Genomic DNA, 25,569 nt, shown 5'->3' with positions numbered 1-25,569 from the left:
ACTACACGGGAGGACCAATGACCTGAAGAGAGCTGGGACCACAGTCTCAAACATAATCATTAGTAACACACTATCCCACCATTCATTAAAATCTTGCAAGGCACCCAAGGTCCTCCTGCTCATGTCAGCACATGTCCAGGTCCATTTGAAGTACACCAACAACCATATGGATGATCCAGAGAAGGCATGGGAGAAGTTCATGTTCTCAGATGAGACCAAAATAGAACTTTTTGGTATCAACTCCAGTCATCGTGTTTGGAAGAAGGATGAGTACAAGGCAAGCCCAAGAGCTCCGTCACAACCTTGAAGCATGGGGGTGCTTTCTGCAAAGGGGACAGGACGACTGCACCTTATTGAAGGGAGGATGGATGGGGTCATGTATCGTGAGATTTTGGCCAACAACCTCCTTCCTTCAGTAAGAGCATTGAAGATGGATCATGGCTGGGTCTTTCAGCATGAAAATGATCTGAAACACACAGCCAGGGAAACTAAGGAGTGGCTCCAAAAGAAGCATTTCAAAGTCCTAGTGGCCTAGCCAGTCTCCTGACCTGAATCCAATAGAAATTCTTTGGAGGGAGCTGAAACTCAATGTTGCCCAGTGACAGTCCCTAAACCTGAAAGATCTAGAGTAGATCTGTATGGAGGAATGGGCCAAAAATCCAGCTGCAGTGTGTGCAAACTTGGTCAAGAACTACAGGAAACATCTGACCTCTGTAATTGCAAACAAAGGTTTCCGTACTCAATATTAAGTTCTGTTTTTCTATTGTATTAAAATACTTATTTAATACAATGAAATGCAAATTAATTATGTAAAAATCATACAATCTCATTTCCTGGATTTTTTTTTAGATTCTGTCTCTCACAGTTGAAGTGTACCTATGATAAAAATTACAGACTTCTCAATTTTTTGGAGGTGGGAAAACTTGCAAAATTAGCAGTGTATCAAATACTTATTTTCCCCACTGTATATATGTAAGCTGGACAGGGCTGGGGAAAAAAATTGTTAACTGCCCCAGACACCCCAATGCTCACCACCTGTTCCTTAACTTCTGACAGGGTCCAGGCCCAAAAGGTCACTGTGCTTCATAAAGTCACAAAGTTGATATTGCAAGGTATTAGTTTTTATTTTTAACGAATACTCACCTCACAGTCCTGTCCTATTATTTTCAGCATTTGTGCCACATCTTCGGCCTCTTTACTACAGGAGAGGACTTCCGGACAGAATAGCGCCTACTGTGTGTCATAAGGTTGTGAAGATGACAGTCAGGTAGATTATAATCGGTACAAGTTACAACCATAGAAGACACAGATAGAACTCATATGTAGAAAAAACTGACTTCTGAGCTCAGACTGATGGGAGGTGTGCACAAACAACTATCGAGGCCTTCAACTGTATGCTACAAGAAAGAAAATCTGTTCAGCATCTCCTAACAGAAAGAAGCTAATGTGAAGAGTTACGAACTGCTATTCTAAGTGTCAAGGATATACCGTGACATAGAGGGGCCAGAAGATCATGGCGTCTGGTTTCACGAACTCATGCACTGGATAGAAGTACTTCACCATCTTATTAAAGAGTTAAGGTTTTTTCCTTGCTGGTAGTGCAAGGGTTAATTGGTTCAGTGGAAGCTCCTGGAGCTTTCCTACCTAGATTGACTCAGCTGAATAGCACTGACCACTCCCCTTTGCTATATATGCTCGAATCTGGCACTTAAGGATTGCCAGTAAAGTTGAGCGAAATGGGTCGGTCAAATTAATAAGTCGTCGACTTTCGCTAAAGTCGGGTTTCATGAAACGAAACCCGACTATAGCGTGAGGTCGGCCATGAGGTCGGCGACCAGAGCGCCAAAGTCGCATTTCAAATGATACTTCCAGTGCCCTTTTTCAGCCAATGATGGAGGACGCACATTGTGGGCAACGCGATGACATGGGCAGCGGTCACCACCATCTTTGAGAAGGGCATGCAAGTGATTGGCTTGCTTTGTGTGGCGTCACAGGGGCTATAAAAGAGCGTGCACGCAGACCGCCATCTTACTTCTGCCGATCTTAGTGTGGCGCCCCTGAGAGTTCAGTCGCCACAGAGGTACTGCACCTCCTCCTGAGGTGTGTACCTCACCATCCAGGTAAGGTGGAGACACCTGACCACACTCCAACACCTGCATCCCATACAACATAGTAGTGTAGCAAAGCACCCTTTGATGGCTCCTTGCTTGGAACACGAAGAGTGCTGGGAGGTGGGTGGAGCTTAGTCTGCACCAAAAGATTGGGAAGAGTTTAGGATTTAGTCAGTCTGACAGGGTCAGAAGGAGAGAGAAGATCCCCGGAGTGGGATGGATGAAGGAAGTGCTGCAGCAGACCTCAGTGACCTGGGTCTGCAGGCACAGGAAAGAGACCTTGATGGAAAGCCTGACTCTTTTTAAGAAAGATAGATTTGAATGGAACATAAGGAGAAAAGGAGGACTGAGGATTAGGGTTAGAGCAGAACCCTTCCCAAGTTCACAGCGCAAGGCCGGGGTCCGGTCCCCGAAGTTGTATGGATACTAATGGTCCTGCAGCAGACACCGGAGGAATAGAAGTTGTCACCACTTTATTCCCACACCAGACTTGGGGGCACAACAGCAACGTGAGTAAGCCGGGACTTAGTAACAAGGAGTCCCCGAAACAGGCTACAGCTGTCTGCCGTACAAGTAGAGTTCATAGGAACATCTGACAGGAGGAACTCCAGTGTAACTCAGTACTGAGAGTACTTCACTATAGGCGCACAAAGGGAGACGTTCAAAAAAGGCACAAGTTGGCAGAGTGTTGGAACAGAGTGCTTCATCTAGCTTGGAGGTTGACTGGGCCCCTGACCTGGAGGACACGGCATGGATGCGGGCACCTGTATGCACAACAGACTGTGAGTAAAGCTTTGGAACTACATGCCCTGGTGTCCTCCGCTTTTTCCTGCACCAACACCCTCAGCACTGCTACATCTCTGTGCCTGACACTGCACCATCTACGTCTCCTTTCTATCTCCTCACTTACACTGCCCTGGGACTACGGCCCTACCTATGGAGGCCCACATCTGTCCCAGAGGATCTGTCTGCAGCGTAGGCTTAACATCTTCGTTGCCGAACACCACAGGTGGCGTCACGAATCATACACTCATAAACTTTATTCAATGAACACTTCCGCTAATTATAATGGGCGCCCAGGGCCACGGACCGGGTCGTAGCTGCCGTGACAACAGCTCCCTCTTGGAGATCCGCGGGCCCGGTACCGAGTACCCCACCAGCCCTGGGAGGGCGACCCAACTTGGCGTCATGAACAGGATCACTATGCCCGGTACCACCGGGTTCTGTGTGCCAAAGATTTATTTGACTTAAACATTGCTGAGAATGTGCCAAATAACCAAAATTATAGACTGTAAAATGGATTCTCAAAATGGCCGCCGGCGCGGTGAAGAAGGGCGTGACAACATGGGTGGTTCAGAGCGCGGACTGTCCTGGGTGTCCCCTGCCTTAACTTCTATGCTACAGCAACATGGCCCACCCCCAGAGGGGTTCGCATACTGGCTTGGTATGGAGGAGCAGGAAGAAGACGCCGCCCCCAGAAGGAGGAGCGAAGCTCAGTGGCGGGAAAGGAGCCCGGGAAGGGAGAAGAACGGCAGGACGCCATGATGGAAGAAGGACGGGGACCAGGCGAAAGTGATGGAGAGAAACCACTTGCTCCCAGGCAGCCCCCACGGGGCATACGGCCACTGTGATACCATATGCAGCGCCCACCTCCACCTTCAAGCCAATGCTGCCACTGGATGCGGCTTGCTAGGAGGAGGTACATGAGAGTCCCGAAGCAGACTGTGGGACAAGGACCGAGTCCCAGCCCGGACCTGGCGTGGCTGTGCAGGCTCCTACCGGCGTGCCCCAAACCTGTACAAGAAAGGGTCCCGCTGCCGCTCACTCACCAGGCAGCCCCGGAAGTCACCGCTGCCATCGCTCACCATACGGCATCCGCGCAGGAGCTAGAACATCCGCAGGAAACAACAGGTACGATCACAGCCCCTGCCATGATCCTGGTGTTAGGGACTGCACCTGTGGACAGAAATGGTCCTATACCTTTTCCGGCATTAGCGGCGGCGTCCCAATGGTACCATACCAGCTGCGACAGGCAGCCGCACCGTTGGCTGTCGTATCATCTGGAAACGAAGGGCAACAGCCATTAGCACCTACCGTGGCCCCTGTAGAATCACAGGCAACAGTTGCATCAGCTGCCACTCCATCTACACCGGCAGAGACCAATCTCACTCCATGGGAAAAAGAATATATGCAATTTGTGGATAAGCAGCAAGAACAGGATGTCCTCAAGTTCTCTCCTGGAAGCAGCCCAAGAAACCAGCTTTCATCACCCCAGAAGGGAAGCAACATTAAAGAACATGCCCAAAATTAACTAACTGTTACCCAGTAGGGTATTGGCACCGCTGTGCCCCATTGTTTACAATTATGTTCCAGTTTTCTTCAGTTTGCCTAGTTGCGCTGGCAGCATTTATTATGAAAAATTGAACTGCAGTGATCATGAACTTGGAGTGTATCACAAACTTTGTTGTATATAGTTACATAGTTGCACCTCTTTAGGTACCCTTTCTTGGTTTTACAAAGGCCTACTAGGAATAAGGACTACATCAACATGAAGCATAGCTCCAAACCCAAGGACACTGCAAGAAATCCCGGCTGGGAGCGGTGTCCAGCACTTTCAAGAATTGTGATGTTTTAATGTGAAGAGTTATATAATGTGTCTTATGAGAGTATTAATAGTTATAGAATAGCTTTTATATAAAATTTAAACTGATAGTAAAGACTAGGTATCTGATTAGGAGTAAAGAGATGAGAATTTAAATAAAGAATATTCAGGTGACGAACCAGGTACCAGCGGTTGTCACTTATGGTCAAGAAGAAGTAAAATGTGGAATGTGATAAAGGGTATTGAATAGCACTTTAAATTAGGTAATGCAACTTTAAAATAAGGTACTGCAGTAAATCCTAGTTAGTTAAGTTGTTTGCAACGTTCAAGAGTAAGTGTCTCCAACATTGGGAAGTTTAGATAAGAATTGTTTATCAGCATACCAAAAATTTTTCTATGTTCCTTTGTTTTGTCTAACTTTGTTCACTTGCAGCCTGTGGATGTGCTGTGTTTAACGGGGGGTATGTGGTGCCCCTGAGGGTTCAGTCGCCACAGAGGTACTGCACCTCCTCCTGAGGTGTTGTACCTCACCATCCAGGTAAGGTGGAGACACCTGACCACACTCCAACACCTGCATCCCACACAACATAGTAGTGTAGCAAAGCACCCTTTGGTGGCTCCTTGCTTGGAACACGAAGAGTGCTGGGAGGTGGGTGGAGCTTAGTCTGCACCAAAAGATTGGGAAGAGTTTAGGATTTAGTCAGTCTGACAGGGTCAGAAGGAGAGAGAAGATCCCCGGAGTGGGATGGATGAAGGAAGTGCTGCAGCAGACCTCAGTGACCTGGGTCTGCTGACATAGGAAAGAGACCTTGATGGAAAGCCTGACTCTTTTTAAGAAAGATAGATTTGAACGGAACATAAGGAGAAAAGGAGGACTGAGGATTAGGGTTAGAGCAGAACCCTTCCCAAGTTCACAGCGCAAGGCCGGGGTCCGGTCCCCGAGGTTGTATGGATACTAATGGTCCTGCAGCAGACACCGGAGGAATAGAAGTTGTCACCACTTTATTCCCACACCAGACTTGGGGGCACAACAGCAACGTGAGTGAGCCGGGACTTAGTAGCAAGGAGTCCCCGAAGCAGGCTACAGCTGTCTGCTGTACAAGTAGAGTTCATAGGAACATCTGACAGAAGGAACTCCAGTGTAACTCAGTACTGAGAGTACTTCGCTATAGGCGCAAAAAGGGAGACGTTCAGAAAAGGCACATGTTGGCGGAGTGTAGAAACGGAGTGCTTCATCTAGCTTAGAGGTTGACTGGGCCCCTGACCCGGAGGAAACGGCATGGATGCGGGCACCTGTATGCACAACAGACTGTGAGTAAAGCTTTGGAACTACATGCCCTGGTGTCCTCTGCTTATTCCTGCGCCAACACCCTCAGCACTGCTACATCTCTGTGCCTGACGCTACACCATCTACATCTCCTCTCTATCTCCTCACCTACACTGCCCTGGGACTACAGCCCTACCTGTGGAGGCTCAGAACATTATTGCTGCACCACACTGTTGTGAGTTCATTTTCCAGTCCACCAGTTGTGAGTTCTCCTTCCAGGCTCCCTCTAGTGGTAACTGGAGGTAGTGAGGCTGATTTAATCGGTAGAGATCTGCCACCTGATAATGAGGATGACGATTGGACCTCAGGAATCTCAGACTGGATTTAAGACAGCCGACGCCCTAGTCTGGTGCTGGTGATTCCTTCTGGCTTTTCAGGTCCTGAGTTTCAGCTCTGTTCCAGTCATTTCAAGCTAAGTTTTTCTGCTAATGTTCACACTTGATTTTGTGGGTCTATTCAGTTTTTTGTGTGGTCAGCCAGCCCCGGCTGAGGCTGTGCTGAATTTCCACTCTTATTTATCTGTATTTGCCAATTTGCTTTTTTTCCCGTTTTAGATTGGCCTCTTTTTGCTCTGTCTCAGAATATTTCAGAGTGCTGATATAGTGGGAGAAGTCTAGTGACTTCAGGGTTAATTTTACTATCAGAAGTGTTGAACATTATTTTTGTAGGGTTTTTGGCAGATTACAGACAGTGTCTTTCCTTTCCTATCCTTTCTAGTTATTTTGGGCCCCATCATTTGCTCAGCCTATTTTCCTGCCTGTGTTTGTGCTTTCATCTTCTTTCACCGTCAATACATGTGTGGGGGCTGTCTTTCCTTTGGGGTCTGCTCTGGGGCAGTTAGTTTTCCCCTTTTCTTGCTTTAGGCTTATTTAGTCCTCCGGCTGTGACGAAGCGTCTAGGACCATCGTAGGTACACTCCACGGCTGCTGCTAGTTGTTGTGGTTAGGATCAGGGATCTGCAATCTGCATAGCTACCAACCTCTCTTGTTTTCTGTGACTTAGCTTGTTTAGTCTTTTCCTCCTCGGTGACCCATTCATAACACCACCCCATCTGTCCCAGAGGATCTGTCTGCAGCGTAGGCTTAACATCTTCATTGCCGAACACCACAGGTGGCGTCACGAATCATACACTCATAAACTTTATTCAATGAACATTTCCGCTAATTATAATGGGCGCCCAGTGCCACGGACCGGGTCGTAGCTGCCATGACAACAACCCCCTCTTGGAGATCCGCGGGCCCGGAACCGAGTACCCCACCAGCCCTGGGAGGGTGACCCATTAGCATAGGGAGAGGTTGCTGCTGCTGATTCTGAATAAGGGAGAGCGTTAGGCAGGGAAGAAGAAAAAAAACTGCTTCTGCTGTTAGCGATTTTCACTGTACAACACAACAGTTTGTGTGCAGTGACAGGGGAGGATATATTTTTGTGCATCAGCTCTGTTGGTTATTAGGCTGCCTTATAAGGCTCCCTGATAGCTGCATTACTGTTTGCACACTGCTGTGCAAACTGCTTTTTTAAAAGCAAAAATTCTTTTCTTCCTCTTTTCTGCACTGATACCAAGAGTTCATTTTTCCACACTTTTGTGTGCAGCAGTCCTGCTTATTAGGCTGCCTGCTGCCATACTTGGACTGAGAGCATCATTGTCAGCCTCCTAAAATCTCTAGGGAGATTCAAATTCTCCCCAATACTATATACACCTTCTACCTTGTCATACACCAGAGTATTTCAGCCTGTTAAATTGAGGTGTAATCTATAGTGGGCCTGAGATAATTGTTCAGACTCCTAAAATCTCTAGGGAGATTCAAATTCCTCCCAATACTATATACACCTTGTACCTTGTCATACACCAGCCAATTTCAGCCTGTTCAATTGAGGTGTAATCTATAGTGGGCCTGAGATAATAGTTCAGCCTCCTAAAATCTCTAGGGAGATTCAAACTCTCCCCAATACTATATACACCTTGAACCTTATCATACACCAGACAATTTCAGCCTGTTAAATTGAGGTGTAATCTATAGTGGGCCTGAGATAATAGTTCAGCCTCCTAAAATCTCTGGGGAGATTCAAATTCTCCCCAATACTATATACACCTTGAACCTTGTCATACACCAGCCAATTTCAGCCTGTTAAATTGACGTGTAATCTATAGTGGGCCTGAGATAATTGTTCAGCCTTCTAAAATCTCTAGGGAGATTCAAATTCTCCCCAATACTATATACACCTTGTACCTTGTTTTACAGTACCATATAGCTGGTGGTATTTTGGGTACATTTTCCCAAAAATGAGGAAGTATGGTGGAAGAGGCCATGGAAGTCGGAGGGGGTTGCCAGCTGGTACTGATGATGGTGGTGGTGCATCTGCTGGTAGTGGCAAAAGCACAATAGCACTTAAGGCAGGAGGTGTTGAGCCTGCGTCATCGTCTGGCTCCACAAGGCCTCGAAGGCTCCCTTTTCTGGGAATAGGTAAACCGCTTCAGGAACAAGTTTTGGCTTACATTGCTGACACAGCCTCCAGCTCTATCGCCTCCTCTTCTGAAGTTTCAAAAAATAAAAGCACGGAGTCGTCAGTGGAGGCTCCTGGTCAGGAACAACACCTTTCCTTGTGTCCTTCACCCCTACCAAAAGTGAAGAATGTGGCAGGCCACACTACAGATTACTCCATGGAGCTCTTTTCACATACCATGCCTGGGTTATCAAGTCAAATCGTGAATTCCCCAGTCCAAGATGAATCTGACATGGAGTACACTGATGCACAGCCACTGCTAGATTTTTCTGCTGGTACATTCACTCAGAGCACTACATTGTTCTCGCAGTGTACTGAGCCAGAATCTGACCCTGATGAAACTCAGGTGCCCCTTCCCGCATACTATACCACCATACACGGTGACACAGAGGAAGGTGCACATGAAATTGAAGAGGAGGTGATGGATGAACCAGTTGTTGACCGAGATTGTCATCCATTGAGGGAAGAGGGTGCCGCTGCCAATAGTTCAGAAGAGGAGGAGAAGGATCCGCAGCAGGCATCGACATCGCAACAGCTGTTATCTGGCAGGCCCGTAGCAGTTCAAAAACGGGTTACAAAAACCAAAAGAGTTGCAGGACAGATTGGCCAGATGGTCAAATTAGCACAGCGTGCAAGGCCTCAAAATGTCTTCCATAGAAGGAAGAGTGCAGTGTGGCACTTTTTTTAACAAAATCCTAATGATCAGGCAAAGGTTATCTGTAAGAAGTGCGCAAAGACCTTTAGCTGAGGGAAAAATCTGAGAAATTTGAATACCAGTTGCATGCTTAGACATTTAACCACCATGCACTTGCAAGCGTGGACTGACTACGAAACCTCACGTACCACATGTGCACCTGCTCCGAATGAAGGTAGTCAGCAACGGTACATCGCTTCCCCCATTGTAAGCCCACCGGTTAGCACTCCACCAGCAGCAAATGATGAGGTGTCGTCGCAAGGCCAAAGCAGTCAGGGAATCACAATGTTATTGCTACGAAAGACTGAATCTAGGCCATCAGCAAGACCACCAACACCATCACCATCACCAACCCTCTCTCAGTCCACCATGTCCACCGCTAGTTCCACCATATGCAGCTCTCAAGTCCAGCTCACACTACCAGAGACTCTGAGTAGGACAAGAAAGTACTCATCCTCTCATCCGTGTACACTGTGTTTGATCGCCCACATTGCCAAACTAATCTCGTTAGAGATGATGCCCTACCGGTTGGTTGAAAGCGAAGCTTTCTGCGAGCTCATGGCCTAAGCAGTACCATGCTATGAACTGCCCAGTCGGCACTTCATTTCTCGAAAAGCCATCCCAGCCCTCCACCTGCATGTGAAAGACTGCATTGTCCATGCACTCAAGCAATCAGTGAGTGGAAAGGTGCACCTCACAACAGATGCATGGTCCAGTAGGCATGGCCAGAGCCATTACATGTCCATCACTGTGCACTGGGTTAATGTGGTGGATGCAGAGTCCACAGGGGACAGCGGTGGTGGGACAGTGCTGCCTAGTCCACGGTATAGGAAACAGTTTGCTGTAGGCGTTCGACCCTCCTCCTCCTCCTCCTCCTCTAGAAGCAATAGTTCGTCCACAGAGCACAGTCACACGAGCACTCCATCCGCAGCTACCAGTGTTGCACATGAGGTGTCCCACTATCGAACAGCTAGTGGTAAGCGTCAGCAGACTGTGTTGAAGATGATGTGTTTGGGCGACAACAGACACGCCGCGGAGGTTCTGGACGACTACTTGCAGCAAAAAACTGAGTCATGGCTGGGCAGTCTACATCTTGAGGCAGGCAAGGTAGTTAGTGATAACGGCCAGAATTTGGCAGCCATAGCCCTTTCAAAACTCAGACACATACCTTGCCTGGCTCACACCTTGAACCTGGTGGTGCAGTGCTTCCTCAATAATTATCCGGAGTTAACAGCCCTGCTCCATAAGGTGCGAAGACTGTGCTCGCACATCCGCCGGTCGCCCATACACTCCAGTCGTATGCAGAAGCTGCAGCGATTGCTCCGCCTAATTATCGACGTTGCAACAAGGTGGAACTCCACCCTGCACATGGTTGAGAGGCTGTGCGAAGAGGCAGGCTGTAATGCATTTGTGGGAGAATACGGGCAGGCAGTTTGAGGGCAGACATGGAGTTGTTGGGTGTGCAGTGGTCGAAGCTGAAAGACCTCTGTAAAGTCCTTCAGTGTTTTGAGGAATGCACACGGCTGGTAAGCGCAGACGACGCCATCATAAGCATGAGCATCCCACTTATGCATCTGCTCATGCAAACTTTGACGCACATTAACCCCTTCACCCCCAAGGGTGGTTTGCACGTTCATGACCGGGCCAATTTTTACAATTCTGACCACTGTACCTTTATGAGGTCATAACTCTGGAACGCTTCCATGGATCCTGGTGATTCTGACAGTTTTCTCGTGACATATTGTACTTCATGTTAGTGGTAAAATTTCTTTCAAATAACTTGCGTTTATTTGTGAGAAAAACGGAAATTTGGCGAAAATTTTGAAAATTTCGCAATTTTCCAACTTTGAATTTTTATGCCCTTAAATCACAGAGATACGGCACACAAAAAACTTGATAACTAACATTTCCCACATGTTTACTTTACATCAGCACAATTTTGGAACCAAAATTTTTTTTTGTTAGGAAGTTATAAGGGTTAAAAGTTGACCAGCGATTTCTCATTTTTACAACACCATTTTATTTTTAGGACCACATCACATTTGAAGCCACTTTCAGGGGTCTATATGATAGAAAATACCTAAAAGTGACACCATTCTAAAAACTGCACCCCTTAAGGTGCTCAAAACCACATTCAAGAAGTTTATTAACCCTTTAGGTGCGTCACAGGAATTTTTTTGAATATTTAAAAAAAAATGAACATCTAACTTTTTTCACAAAAAAAATACTTCAGGTTCAATTTTTTTTATTTTACCAAGAGTAACATGAGAAATTGGACTGCAAAAGTTATTGTGCAATTTGTCCTGAGTACGCTGATGCCTGATATGTGGGGGGAATGCCATGTCACCTTTGGAGAGTCCCTGATGTACCTAAACAGTGGAAACCCCCTACAAGTGACCCCATTTTCGAAACTAGACCCCCGCAAGGAACTTATCTAGATATGTGGGGGTAAACCACTATTTGGGCGCATGGCAGAGCTCGGAAGGGAAGCAGCGCAATTTGACGTTTTTGGCTGGAATTGAGATCGGACATCATGTCGCGATTGGAAAACCCCTGATGTACCAAAACAGTGGAAATCCCCCACAAATGACACCATTTTGGAAACTAGACCCCCTAAGGAACTTATCTAGATGTGTGGTGAGAACTTTGAAACCCCAAGGGCTTCACAGGAGTTTATCACATACAGCCATACAATTAAAAAATCATATTTTTTCCACAAAAATGATCTTTTCACCCTCAATTCTTATTTTTCCAAGGGTAACAGGACCCTAAAAGTTATTGTGAAATTTGTCCTGAGTACGCTGATACCCCACATGTGGGGGTAAACCACTATTTGGGCACATGGCAGAGCTCGGAAGGGAAGCAGCGCCATTTGACGTTTTTGGCTGGAATTGAGATCGGACACCATGTCGCGATTGGAAAACTCCTGACGTACCTAAACAGTGGTAACCCCCCACAATTGACACCATTTTGTAAACTAGACACCCCAAGGAACTTATTTAGATGTGTGGTGAGCACTTTGAACCCCCCAGTGCTTCCCAGAAGTTTATAACGCCCGGGCATGAAAATAAAAAAATCGTATTTTTTCCACAAACATGATCAATTAGTCCCCAATTTTTTTATTTTCCCAAGGGTAACAGGAGAAATTGAACCACAAAAGTTGTTGTCCAATTTGTCTTGAGTACGCTGATGCCCCACATATGGGAGAAAATTACTGTATGGACACACGTCAGGGCTCGGAAGGGAAGTAGTGACCTTTTGGAATGCAGACTTTGATGGAATGGTCTGCGGGTGTCATGTTGCCTTTGGAGAGCCCCTAATGTACCTAAACAGTGGAAACCGCCACAAATGACCCCATTTTGGAAACGAGACCCCCTAAGGAACTTATCTAGATTTGTGATGAGCACTTTGAACCCCCAAGGGCTTCACAGAAGTTTATAATGCCCGGGCATGAAAATAAAAAAATCGTATTTTTTCCACAAACATGATCAATTAGTCCCCAATTTTTTCATTTTCCCAAGGGTAACAGGAGAAATTGGACCCCAAAAGTTGTTGTCCAATTTGTCACGAGTATGCTTACACCCCATATGTGGGAGAAAACTACTGTATGGGCACACGTCGGGGCTCGGAAGGGAAGCAGTGATGTTTTGGAATGCAGACTTTGATGGAATGGTCTGCGGGTGTCATGTGCGTTTGGAGAGCCCCTGATGTACCTAAACTATTGAAACTCCCCACAAGTGACCCCATTTTGGACACTAGACCCCCCACGGAACTTATCTAGATGTGTGGAGAGCACTTTGAACCCCCAAGTGCTTCACAGAAGTTTATAACGCTCGGACGTGAAAATAAAAAAATCATTTTTTTTCCACAAAAATGATATTTTTGCCCCCAATTTTTTATTTTCCTAAGGTTAACAGGAGAAATTGGACCCCAAAAATTGTTTTGCAATTTGACCTGAGTAGGCTGATACCCTACATGTGGGGGTAAAACACTGTTTGGGAGCATGGCAGAGCTTGGAAGGGAAGAAGCACCATTTGACTTTTTCAACTCAGAATTGGCTGGAATTGAGATCAGACGCCATGTTGCATTTGGAGAGCCCCTGATGTGCCCAAACAGTGGAAACCCCCAATTCTAACTCCAACCCGAACCCCAACACACCCCTAACCCTAATCTCAGCCCTAACCCTAACCCTAGCCCTAACCCTAGCCCTAACCCTAGCCCTAACCCTACCCTAACCCTAACCATAGCCCTAACCCTAACCCTAATGGAAAAATGGAAATAAATACATTTTTTTAATTTTATTATTTTTCCCTAACTAAGGGGATGATAACGGGGGGTTTGATTTACTATTTATGGCGGTTTTTATATTTGGCAGCTGTCGCACGCTAAAAGATGCTTTTTATTGTAAAAATAGTTTTTGCATCACCACATATTGAGAGTTGTAATTTTTCCGTATTTTGACCCACCGAGTCATGTGAGGTCTTATTTTTTGCGGGACGAGTTGACGTTTTTATTGGTACCATTTTCAGGCACGTGACATTTTTTGATCGCTTTTTATTCCGATTTTTGGGACGCAGAATGAACAAAAACCAGCGTTTCATGAATTTCTTTTGGGGGGGTGCGTTTACACCGTTCCGCGTGCGGTAAAATTGACAAAGCACTTTTATTCTTCGGGTCAGTTTGGTTACAGCGATACCTCATTTAGGTCATTTTTTTATGTTTTGTCGGTTTTATGCAATGAAAACTATTTTATATAAAAAATAATTATTTTTGCATCGCTTTATTCTGCGAGCTATAACTTTTTTATTTTTTCGCTGATGATGCTATGTGATGGCTCGTTTTTTGCGGGACAAGATGACGTTTTCAGTGGTACCATGGATATTTATATGCGTCTTTTTGATCGCGCGTTATTACACTTTTTGTTCGGCGGTATGATAATAAATCATTATTTTTTGTTCGTTTTTTATTTTTATTTTTTAAGGGGTTCGCTAAAGGGGTTAACTAATGGGACAGTTTTATAGGGCGGGTCGTTACGGACGCGGCGATACCTAATATGTGTACTTTTATTGTTTTGGGTTTTTTTTATTTCCAAAAAAAGGATTTATTTGGGGGAATATTTTTTTTTTTTTTAATTTATTTGGCGATTTTTTTAAATTTATTTTAACACCTTTTTTATTTTTTTTTAACTTTATTAAATAGTCCCAGGTGGGACATCACTGTCCTGTGACAGACCGCTGATCTGTCACATCACAGATCACTGTGACAGATCAGCGATCTGTCACAGGCAGTGCAGAAGGCTTCCTCATGCCTGCGCTTTGCAGGCACTGAGGAAGCCAGCTTTCTGCAGGCCCCCGAAGGCCCCCATTGCCATCTTGGATTCGGGAGCCTGCAGGAAAGGAGCCCCCCGCTGCAGCGCTGCACATTGCGCTGCCGTGGGGGGCTCAGGGAAGCACGGAGGGAGCCCCCTCCCTGCCGATGCTTCCCTTTAACCCCCGGTACACCGCGATCGTGTTTGATCGCGGTGTGCAAGGGGTTAACGTGTCGGCGGCGGTCCGTGACCGCCCCTGATACATTGTGCCGGGTGTCAGCTGTGATAATCAGCTGACAACCGGTCGCGATCAGCGGCGCTCACCACGTGGGCGCCGCTGATCGCGGTAGACGTACTATCCCGTCCATGGGCATAGGGGCCCGGGTCCCAAGGACGGGATAGTACGTCGGATGTCAGGAAGGGGTTAAGGAGCAGGCGTCTGCAGCCGAGGAGGAAGAGGAAGAGGAGGAGGGAAGCCTTGATGACAGTCAGCCATTGTCTGCTCAGGGAACTCTCCTAGACGAGGTGGAGGAAGAAGAGGAAGAGGAGGAGGATGATGGGGATGATTATTTAGGGGAGGAGGATGCTTCTCAGGGGGCAAGAGAAAATGTTGGCGTGGAAAGGTCTGGTACAGGGTTTGTGCATGACTGGAGGGATGTGGATTTGCCAGAAAGTGCTCCTCCACCCAGCACTCGCAGTGCATCATTGACACCTGGAACATTGGCCCACATGTGTGATTATGCCTTGCAGATCCTAAAAAGGGACCCCCGCATTGCCAAAATGATGAATGATGACGACTACTGGTTGGCCAGCATCCTGGATCCAGGCTATAAAGTCAAATTCCAAAACATCATGCCACAGGAGAACCTAGAGCTAATATTGGCTAACAAACAAGCAACTCTGGTAAACTGTTTGTTTGAGGCATTCCCAGCACACAGCAGCGGTGATGGTTCTCCCACGAGCCATAGGGGGCAACATGGAAGAGGTGTTCGTGGTGCACACATCCGAAGTGGCGTTGGAGACAGGCATTTCATGACCATGTTGTGGACTGATTTTTCAAGTACCGCACACATCGATTGAAAGTGACAGGAGACATCAGTTGTCAACTATGGTTACAAACTACTTTTCCTCCCATATCGATGTTCTCCCTCACAGGTCATTCCCCTTTGACTATTGGGCCTATAAACTGGACAACTGGCACAATATGCTTTACTGGAGCTCGCTTGCCGTCTGCTAGCGTGCTATCCAAAAGAGTCTTCAGTGCTGCTGGATCAATCCTGACAGAAAAAAAGACCTGTCTGTCGACCCAAAATGTTGATGATCTAAACTTCATTAAAATGAACCATGCATGGGTTTCAAAGCATTTTGTCCCACCTTCCCCTGATGACACATAGGTTGCCAGAAAAATGGCTCGCTTTTGTCCTCCTCTTCCTCGGACTTCTCCAATTCCTCCATTTGCAGCTGCTGAATGTCCAACATCAACATATGCCATTTTTTCAACCTCCCTAACTGGGCTGCCTCCCCCCAGGGCTGGGGTCACCACCTGGCGCACGCACCCGTGCGAGTGCCGTTGCCCTGGACAGGTGGGTGGGCCCACTCTTGGGCGACGGCACTGGCACAGGGTCCCTCATAGTACAATCAAGTGTCTCTGATGGTGGGGGTGCACACCCGCCGTCAGACACACCGGCGTACTATGAGGGGCCCTGTGCCAGTGTGGCGCCCCTGAGGCTCAGTCGCCACAGAGGTACTGCACCTTCTTCTAAGGTGTGGTGCCCCACCATCCAGGAAAGGTGGGAACTCTTGACTACGCTCCAACACTTGCACCCCACACAACAGGGTAGTTCAGCAAAGCCACATTGCGGCTCCTTGCTTAGAGTGTAGCAGAGCACCTTTGGTGGCTCCCTGCTTGGAACACGAAACGTGCTGGGAGGTGGGTGGAGTTGAGAATACATAAAAGAGCGGGAAGGTTTAGGATTTAGGTCAGTCAGTGAGTCGGTCAGTCTGAGGGAGGAAGTCACTCAGAGAGGAGTGAGGAAAGAAGATCCCTGAGAGAGGGATGGAGGAAGGAGTGCTGCAGCAGACCTGAGTGACCCGGGTCTGCTGGCACGGGAAAGGAAAGAAGGAGAAAGACACTGAACTGAAGCCTGAGCTTCCATAGGAAAGAAAGACAAGTACGGAACGTAGGAGAATAAGAGAACACAGAGGACGTAGGTTAGAGGAAGAACCCTGCCTAGAAGTTCTAAGTGCAAGGCCGGGGCCCGGTCCACGAGGTTGTATGGACACTAATGGTTCTGCAGCAGACACCGGTGGAGTAGTGGGCTGTAAATGCACTACTCCCATCTAAGACTTGGGGGCACAACAGCAACACGGATAGAGAACCGGGACTCAGGAGTAAGGAGTCCCCGAAGCAGGCTACCGCTGTCTGTCATACAAGTAGAGTTCTTGGGAACATCTGTTTGGAGGAACTCCAGTGTAACTCAGTACTAGAAGATCTTCACACTAAAAGGCGCTACCAAGTACCCCACAGCCCTGGGAGGGTGACCCACCAGTACCGCCGCCCACGAGTGGGCCCCCCCTGGTTGCTCAGGGCCCCAGCACTTACAATACTTACCTCTCCCTGCTCCACCGCTGTGTAGTCTGGGCTGTTAAATCCTTCACTGGGACTGCCACTACAAATTTGGTGAACTGATAGATGATGGGTAAGACGTAGCTATGCCCTGTCCTGCTGGGCTCTATCTTCAGATGATCAATGGCTTCCATTTGTTATGGTCGTCGACTCACAATGGGATGCAGTGGTGGTTTATCATCAGCTTTCACAGTTATCCTACTCACAGATGTGTGACATTCCTGCCCACATTTTTAAATGTGTCCTCTTATGCCAATCCAATAGAATCACCTACGGCCTGTGGCTTCTGTCTTTTGCACTCCAAAGTTACCTGACAGATCATGATAGGCAGTGAGGACAATGTCTACATCTCTCTCTGTGATCACAATTTGATGGAGATGAGTAACAGTGATGGGATCCACGGTATTGCGATACAGCAACCCTTTCTTCACAAAGAACTGTTTTTGCTGTTTCCACAGACAAAGTAATTGAGGGTCAGCATCGCCTCTGAGAATTCTGCCGGGAGTTTTTCCCGTGATTAGTAATTCCAAAATTTCTGCAATCACTCGACTTTCCGTCTGTACTTTTATCCATCTCGTTTCCTCTTGCGAAGAGTCTGGACTGTCTTACTGAGACTGAAATATATATGAAGATTGAAAAATACCCCAACAGTGTATACTGGTGTACGCTTTGAATACATTACCTTTTTTCTACTTTTTAGATTCTTGTCTAATCCATACTGAGGCTGTGAGTGTCTTTGTCGTACTTCAGAAATATACACGGAGATTTTTAATGTTTAAACTATGCTATATATACCTGTCATCTGGTGATGCTGTATCCTTTCTCAACTTTCTACAATCTTGTTGAATCCATACTGGGCCTGAGACCATCTGAGTCTGCCTCCTGATATATAGACATAGATTTTTAAAGTATAAACTATGCTATATATACCTGGTATCCGGTGATACTGTACCCTTTCTCAACTTTCTACAATCTTGTCGAATCCATACTGGGCCTGAGACCGTCTGAGTCTGCCTCCTGATTAGAGATGAGCGATGTTTGAGTCGAACTGTTCGCCAATTTCAAATTCGAGCTGTTTGGGGCAGTGTTCGAGCCGTTCGTCGAACTCAAACACTTTGTTTAAAATTCGGCTGTTTGAGGTTCCATTAGAGAACGGTTCGTTCACCAAAAGCGTAACTTTATTTTCACATTAATAATGGTTTTCAATGTTAATAGTTTCATGGCATAGTAGCGGTGTCTGGTAGCCAGCGGTGTAGTACACCTGTCAAGGAGTTACACCGTGTGTGTTTCTAATAATTTTTTAACGCATCTTGTCCAGAAAATCCTTTTGGGCCTTGTAGCACTGTCTGCTACTCAGCAGAGGAGCCCACCTGTGAACCTAGCTATGCCGCCTGTTTATGAAAGAACCAGTTTTTGACTGCATTTAGCCCAGTTAATACTTTGGGCCTAGTAACTGTGTCTGCTACTCAGCAGAGGAGCCCACCCGTGAACCAAGCTGTGCCGCCTGTTTATGTACGAACCATTTTTTAACTCCATTTAGCCCAGTGAATACTTTGGGCCTAGTACCTGTGTCTACTGCTCAGCAGAGGAGCCCACCCGTGAACCTAGCTATGCCACCTGTTTATGTAAGCACTGTCTGCTACTCAGCAGAGTTGCCCACCCGTGAACCAAGCTATGCCGCCTGTTTATGTAAGAACTGTGTGCTACTCAGCAGAGGAGCCCAGCTGTTATGCAAGCTACAGCACCTGTGGTTTGGACACTTAATTTTTTCACATTCTTTCTGGAATGCCGGTTAGGCCTAATTCCGGAATTCCGGTTGACCTGCACTTACTGCGAAATCCTTGTTCGCGGGGAAGAATTGGAATCCCAGATCCCCATCACTAGCGGGGTTCAGCGGGTTGTCCGCACTTGTAAGTGACGCATGCTGGTCCTTTCAGTGTAGCGCGCGTACAGCCCCGGACATGTAAGGGCATAACAGAACTGTTATTGCTCGATCTCGCGTGCTAGAGCCTCGCGTGTCCCTCTAGTAATCTGGACGCGGACCGAGGGGGCATGCCGGAGTCTCGTACATTAACGGAATTAAGCTGACAAATTGCTAGCACAACTAAAAACGGCCATGCGCCACCACCCACAGAATCGAGAAAGCTTGCAATCTGTCCATCCTTCCCGTGGCTGGCATGGTTGAGGCTGCCCGTGTGGAGTCCAATTAAGCCGCAGGCTCCACTCCTGGTGGTGCCCTTCTGGACATTCCTTTAAGGTTCAGCTTTGCAACCATACTGCCCCCGGAAACCAAACACTTTGCCTTCATGGACGCTGTTCGGAGGGTCGTGAGAATAACGCCGCCCAATCGGCAGTTGGCATAATTTATGGTGGGAAGTCCGACGGTATATGATCGTCTTCGATTTTAGAATTTTAGAATTTTTTTTATTTTAGATTTTAATTCCAGCCTTTCTTGACTTTATAAGGGCATGACATGCCTATATCTGTGTCTCCTCCTCCTTTTACTCCTCCACCTCTTTTCTATATGTAGTTGCCCTTTTCCATATGTTATTTGTGTCTGAGCATTTTGTCTGCTTTGGGACACCTTTTAAGGTGTTTTGTATGTGTTTTCTATGTGTTTGTATGTGTTTGTGTTTGCCTGCCATTGTTTTCAATGAGGTTCGACGGTGTTCGTCTAAGTTTCGACGAACTTGCCTCCTGTTCGACGAACCGAACCCGAACACTAGCGAGGTGGCTCAACACTACTCCTGATATATAGACGTACATTTTTAATGTTTAATCTATGCTATATATACCTGGTATCTGGTGATACTGTACCCTTTCTGCCAGAAAGTCCTCCTCCACCCACCACTCTAAGTGTATCATTGACACCTGGAACATTGGCCCACATGCGTGATTATTTCTTGCGGATCTTCTTTTTATATTGTGGTGTGATCCATCCTGAGCGTGTGAGAGTCTGTGGGTTACTCCTGCAATTTATATGTAGATTTAAAAATTACCCCAACACTGTATACAGCTCTACGCTTGTGATACATTACCCATTTACTGCTTTTTATATTCTGGTCTAATCCTGTTAGGCGTCGGGTTCCTGTTGCTGCAAAGCGGGAATCCCGAGCCTTACTTCCGGCGGTCTCCCATTCCTCTCCAGCCGCAGAGGAGGTTGATCAGCAAACTCGTCAGTCCCAGCACTCTGCCCAGACGAGCTCCGTGGGTTTGTTTGCTGCTGCCACCTCAGGCACAGCTATGGCAATGCATGCTGCTCAGCAGCAAGATTCTCCAGGGACTAATTCCCCATGTCGGGCCACTGAGTATGCCCGTGGAGTGATCTCCCATTGGAGATCAAGGGTCACATGCTCAGGTCCTGCTCGTGTTCGGATTGGTCCATCCGAGAAGCCAGGAAGGTCCCGGACGCTCGCGGCTATAAAAGGTTTGCATGGCCGCTCGGCCATGCGCAAGGATAGCCTGTATTTTCAGACTATAAGGAGTGAGTGGAGTATGCACGTATGAATGTCTCTGGTGACTGACTCATTATGAAACCCCTACCCTTGGTACGCATGTGTTGTGCAGCCTAGCCTGCTAGCGCCCAGACTTAGGAGTAGGTAGGTCAGAGTTTGAGTCAGGCATTAGCCATCATCAGTGACTCGGCACGCCTCAGTGCCCCGTGCTCCACACTCCTTAGTCAGCGCTTATAGCGGCGCTCGTGGCAGCGACGCCGCGAGCTCAGTGGGCTTAGAAGGACTCTAACCCCGTGTCCTTGGGGTAGAGTTCTGTGGCTGCTTGCTGTGCACTCTTTGACTGTGGCTCTGTGAGTTAAACAGGCTCCGGCATCCACGTTCAGCGGCTGTGCAGCTCTGTGAATTAACAGAGTCCGCTCCTGTTCACATTGGGTGACGTAACCCACGTGTGACTGTTTTTACGCCGCTCTATTCTTCCGCCATTACCTAGAAGCAGTGTACCACCTCTACACGGTGGACCCCGGGTTGCGAACGCACCTACTATTATTTTATAATTTGGTGCATTCCGCCAGTCCTAACATTATCCTAGCGCCAGGGTCTGGCTAGTAATGGCGGATGAACAGCGACTGCTGCAGTACATCTGGCAGCTGCAGGGTAGGTTGGCGGCTCTCAAGCGTCCAGCTTCAGCTGCGGATGTTGTTCAGGCAGCCACAGAGGCTGTCTCCTTTGTGACCACTGCCATCCCTGCCCCGACTTTGTCCCGCCTCCCACTGCCCGAGAAGTTCTCGGGTGATAGTGCCTCTTGCAGGGGTTTCGTGAGCCAGTGCTCGATACAGCTGGAGCTGCGGGCCGCACGATTCCCCTCCGAGTGGGCCAAAGTGGGATTTATTATTTCCCTCTTGTCGGGCAGGGCTTTGGAGTGGGCCAAACCGCTGTGGGAGCGTGGTGATCATGTGGTGCAGAGTGCCTCTCGGTTCTTGGACACTCTGAAGCATGTCTTCCTGGGACCGCGAGTCACCCATGACACCGCGCGCCGGCTGCTGGCATTGTCACAGGGTTCGTCCATGGTCAGTTACTTTGCCATCCAGTTCCGGACGCTGGCCTCGGAGTTAGAGTGGCCAGATAAGGTCCACATTCCGGCATTCTGGAGAGGTTTGGCTGGCCATGTGAAGGACGCTCTGGCCACCAGGGAGATTCCTGCTACACTGGAGGAGCTTATCCCCGTCTCCACCCGTATACACCTTCGCTTTGCCGAGCGAAGGTTGGAGCGGTCCCAGTGTAGGCAGAGGTTTAGGTTGGCACCCAGTTTTGCTAAACCTCTGGAATCTCTCGATCAGGCGTCCGAGCATCAGGGGGATTCCCGCGAGGGATCCAGGCCCCGGCCCGCTCGAGCCCCTGTGATCTGTCATGGTTGCCGGCAGTCCGGTCACTTTGCCAACCAGTGCCCACAGCGGCTGGGAAGACGCTCGCCCCTAGTGGCCGTAGGAGGCGGCTCACTAGAATCCGTGGCGTTTTCCTCCAAGCTGTCCTTTAAGGGGACACTTGGGTTTGGTTCTTCCACTCTGGCGGCGGAGGTTTGCATGGATTCCGGAGCGGAGGGCAATTTTATGTCTTCTGCCTTCGCTCAACAGCACGGGATACCACTGATTATGATGTCCAAGCCAGTCACCGTCAGAGTAGTGACTGGCGTGACTCTGCCGTCACAGATTACCCACCAAACCGCTCCACTGTTACTCTGTGTATCCATCTCATCAGGAGATGATATCCCTCCTCGTCATGCCTGAGGGTATCGACCAGGTCCTTCTAGGGGTCCCCTGGTTGCGGTATCACTCTCCCCATATAGAGTGGTCCTTGGGGAGAATTCTTGGTTAGAGTAAGTCATGTGAAGGTAGATGTCTGAGGGAATGCGTCCAGGTTGCCTCCACCGAGGTCCCCGCAGATCTTTCCTCGCTTCCCAAACACTATCGACAGTATGCGGACGTGTTCTCCAAAAAGGCGGCGGAGACACTTCCACCGCATCGCCCCTATGACTGTCCTATTGACCTCTTGCCTGGTGCTGAGCCTCCCCGGGGTCGAGTCTATCCCCTATCTCTCCCAGAGACAGAAGCCATGTCTCAATACATCAGGGAGAATCTGGCAGGAGGATTCATTGGGAAGTCAGTGTCACCAGCGGGGGCGGGATTCTTCTTCATCCAGAAGAAGAGTGGGGAACTACATCCTTGCATTGATTACAGAGGTCTTAACGCTATCACCGTTAACAATAAGTATCTTCTACCCCTGATATCAGAGCTGTTTGATAGGCTACGGGGAGCGAGAGTGTTAAACAAACTTGATCTGTGGGGGGGCTTACAACCTGATTCGCATCCGTGATGGGGACGAATGGAAGATGGCATTTAACACCAGAGACGGGCACTATGAATATCTGGTGATGCCCTTCGGGCTCTGTAATGCCCCAGCCGTCTTCTAAGACTTTGTGAATGATATCTTCCGGGATATGCTTACCACCTCGGTAGTAGTCTATCTGGATGATATTCTCATTTACTCTCCAGATATTGAATCCCACCGGAGAGATGTTTGCAAAGTTTTCGCCCTCCTGCGGGCAAACTCCCTCTATGCCAAGTTGGAGAAGTGTGTGTTTGAGCAGGAGTCCTTGCCATTCCTGGGCTATATCATCTCTGCCCAGGGTTTGGCAATGGATCCTGCCAAGCTACAGGCGGTGATGGATTGGCAGGAACCCCATTCTCTCAAAGCGGTGCAACGCTTTATGGGGTTCATAAATTACTATCGCCAATTCATTCCCCACTTCTCAACCTTGGTAGCGCCCTTGGTAGCCCTCACCAAGAAGGGTGCAAACCCCATGTTGTGGTCAGAACCTGTCTCCAAGGCCTTCTCCTCTATTAAATCCCATCTCGCTAGCGCTCCCATTCTACATCGCCCTGATGTAAATAAACCCTTCATTCTGGAGGTGGATGCCTCTTCCGTCAGTGCTGGAGCGGTCCTGTTCCAGAAGGACTCGCAAGGTCGGAAGCACTCATGCTTCTTCTTCTCCAAGACCTTCACACTGGCGGAGAGGAATTATTCCATCGGGGACAGGGAGTTGCTAGCAATGATGTTGGCCTTTTCAGAGTGGAGATACCTCCTGGAGGGGGCTCGCCACCCTTTTCTTGTGTTCACCGACCACAAGAATTTGGTCTATTTACAAACAGCCCAGCGGCTGAATTCTCGCCAGGCTAGATGTTCCTTGTTCTTCTCCCGATTCCACTTCACCCTGCATTTTCTCTCCGGGGGGAAGAACGTCCGGGCCGATGCTCGCTCCCGCTCCGTGGTGTCTTTGGAGGAGGAGCCTCGGCTGATAGTCCCGTCTGAGAGCCTGAGGACTGTGGCTCCGGTCGCCCTCGAGTCTGTACCTCCGGGCAAGGCTTTTGACCCTGCCCATCTGCGACCGGATGTCCTCTCTTGGGCTCATTCGTCCAGGCTGGGTGGACATTTTGGGACCAAACGGACCTCTGAGCTTCTGGTGAGTACGTACTGGTGGCCGTATATGGCTCGTGACGCCAGGGACTATATACGGGCATGCGTCTCCTGTGCCCAGAATTGGCCCTCTCGGCAGCGGCCTGCTGGGTTACTCTATCCTCTGCCGGTTGCTGACAGGCCCTGGGAGATGGTTGGTATTGACTTTGTGGTGGGTCTGCCCAAGTCCAGTGGCAGCACCGTCATTTGGGCGGTCACCGATCATTTCTCCAAGATGGTGCATCTGGTACCACTCTCTCGGCTACCTTCAGCACGGGGCCTGGCAGCGTTGTTTATTAAACATGTTTTCCACCTGCACGGTCCTCAGTTTGCGTCTCGGTTCTGGAGAGAGCTCTGTTCTCTGCTCAGCATAGAGCTAAATCTCTCCTCGGCCTATCATCATCAAACGAACGGGTTGGTTGAGAGAGCCAACCAGACCCCGGTGACATATCTGCGACATTTTGTCTCGGCCAGGCAGGATGATTGGGCACCCTTGCTGCCGTGGGCGGAGTTCGCCTTGAACAATGCTGTGGCCGACTCCACCTGTCAGACCCCATTCCTCTTAAATTATGGCCAGCCTCCGCGCGTCCCTGTGCCCATGCCTGTGTCGTCCACCGACTTTAGAGTGGCAGACTGGGCGGTGGAGGCACATGACATTTGGGATCGCACGCAGGATGCTATCCGGGCCTCCAAGGAGAGAATGAGGTCCTCCGTTGACACCCGCCGGCGCCCGGCTCTGACCTTCGCCCCTGGCGACTTAGTGTGGCTCTCCGCTTGAAACATCAGGCTGCGGGTGGAATCCGCTAAGTTCACACCGCGCTATATTGGCCCTTTCAAGGTCCTCGAGCAGATCAACCCTGTGGTCTACCGCCTGGCTCTTCCACCACACTTGGCTATCTCGGACGTGCTTCATGTGTCTCTCCTTAAGCCGGTGCACATGTCCCGGTTTTCTGAGCCATCTGCCGGGACATCAGACATGTCATCAGATGAGTTTGAGGTCAATGCCATCGTGAGATGCAAGATGATGCGGGGCAAAAAATTTTACTTGGTGGATTGGAAGTGTCATCATCCAGAGGCACGGACCTGGGAGCCGGTGGAAAACATCCATGCTCATCTTCTCATTGCGGAGTTTGAGCAGAGCGAGGCTCAGAGAGGAGGAGGAGGGGTAATGTTAGGCGTCGGGTTCCTGTCGCTGCACAGCAGGAATCCCGAGCATTACTTCCGGCGGTCTCCCATTCCTCTCCAGCCGCAGAGGAGGTTGCTCAGCAAACTCATCAGTCCCGGCACTCTGCCCAGACCAGCTCCGTGGGTTTGCTTGCTGCAGCCACCTATGCAGGCACAGCTATGGCAATACATGCTGCTCAGCAGCGAGATTCTCCAGGGACTAAGTCCGCATGTCGGGTCACGGAGCATGCCCGTGGAGTGATCTCCCAT

At 48.6% G+C, this 25,569-nt stretch overlaps 1 protein-coding gene across 1 annotated transcript in view; it reads right to left on the bottom strand.

The window, feature by feature from the left end:
- LOC141091339 (retinol dehydrogenase 16-like) overlaps positions 1 to 25,569 on the bottom strand; it is a 75,272-nt gene that overhangs the window by 33,185 nt on the left and 16,518 nt on the right. The gene's annotated exons all lie outside the window — the stretch shown is intronic.

The sequence above is a fragment of the Dendrobates tinctorius genome, unplaced genomic scaffold (assembly GCF_039654945.1).
Source record: "Dendrobates tinctorius isolate UK_male_01 unplaced genomic scaffold, ASM3965494v1 ptg000051l, whole genome shotgun sequence".
Taxonomy (NCBI): Eukaryota; Metazoa; Chordata; class Amphibia; order Anura; family Dendrobatidae; genus Dendrobates; species Dendrobates tinctorius.
The sequence above is the reverse complement of the archived record's forward strand: the minus strand, read 5'-3'. Positions and strand labels throughout refer to the sequence as shown.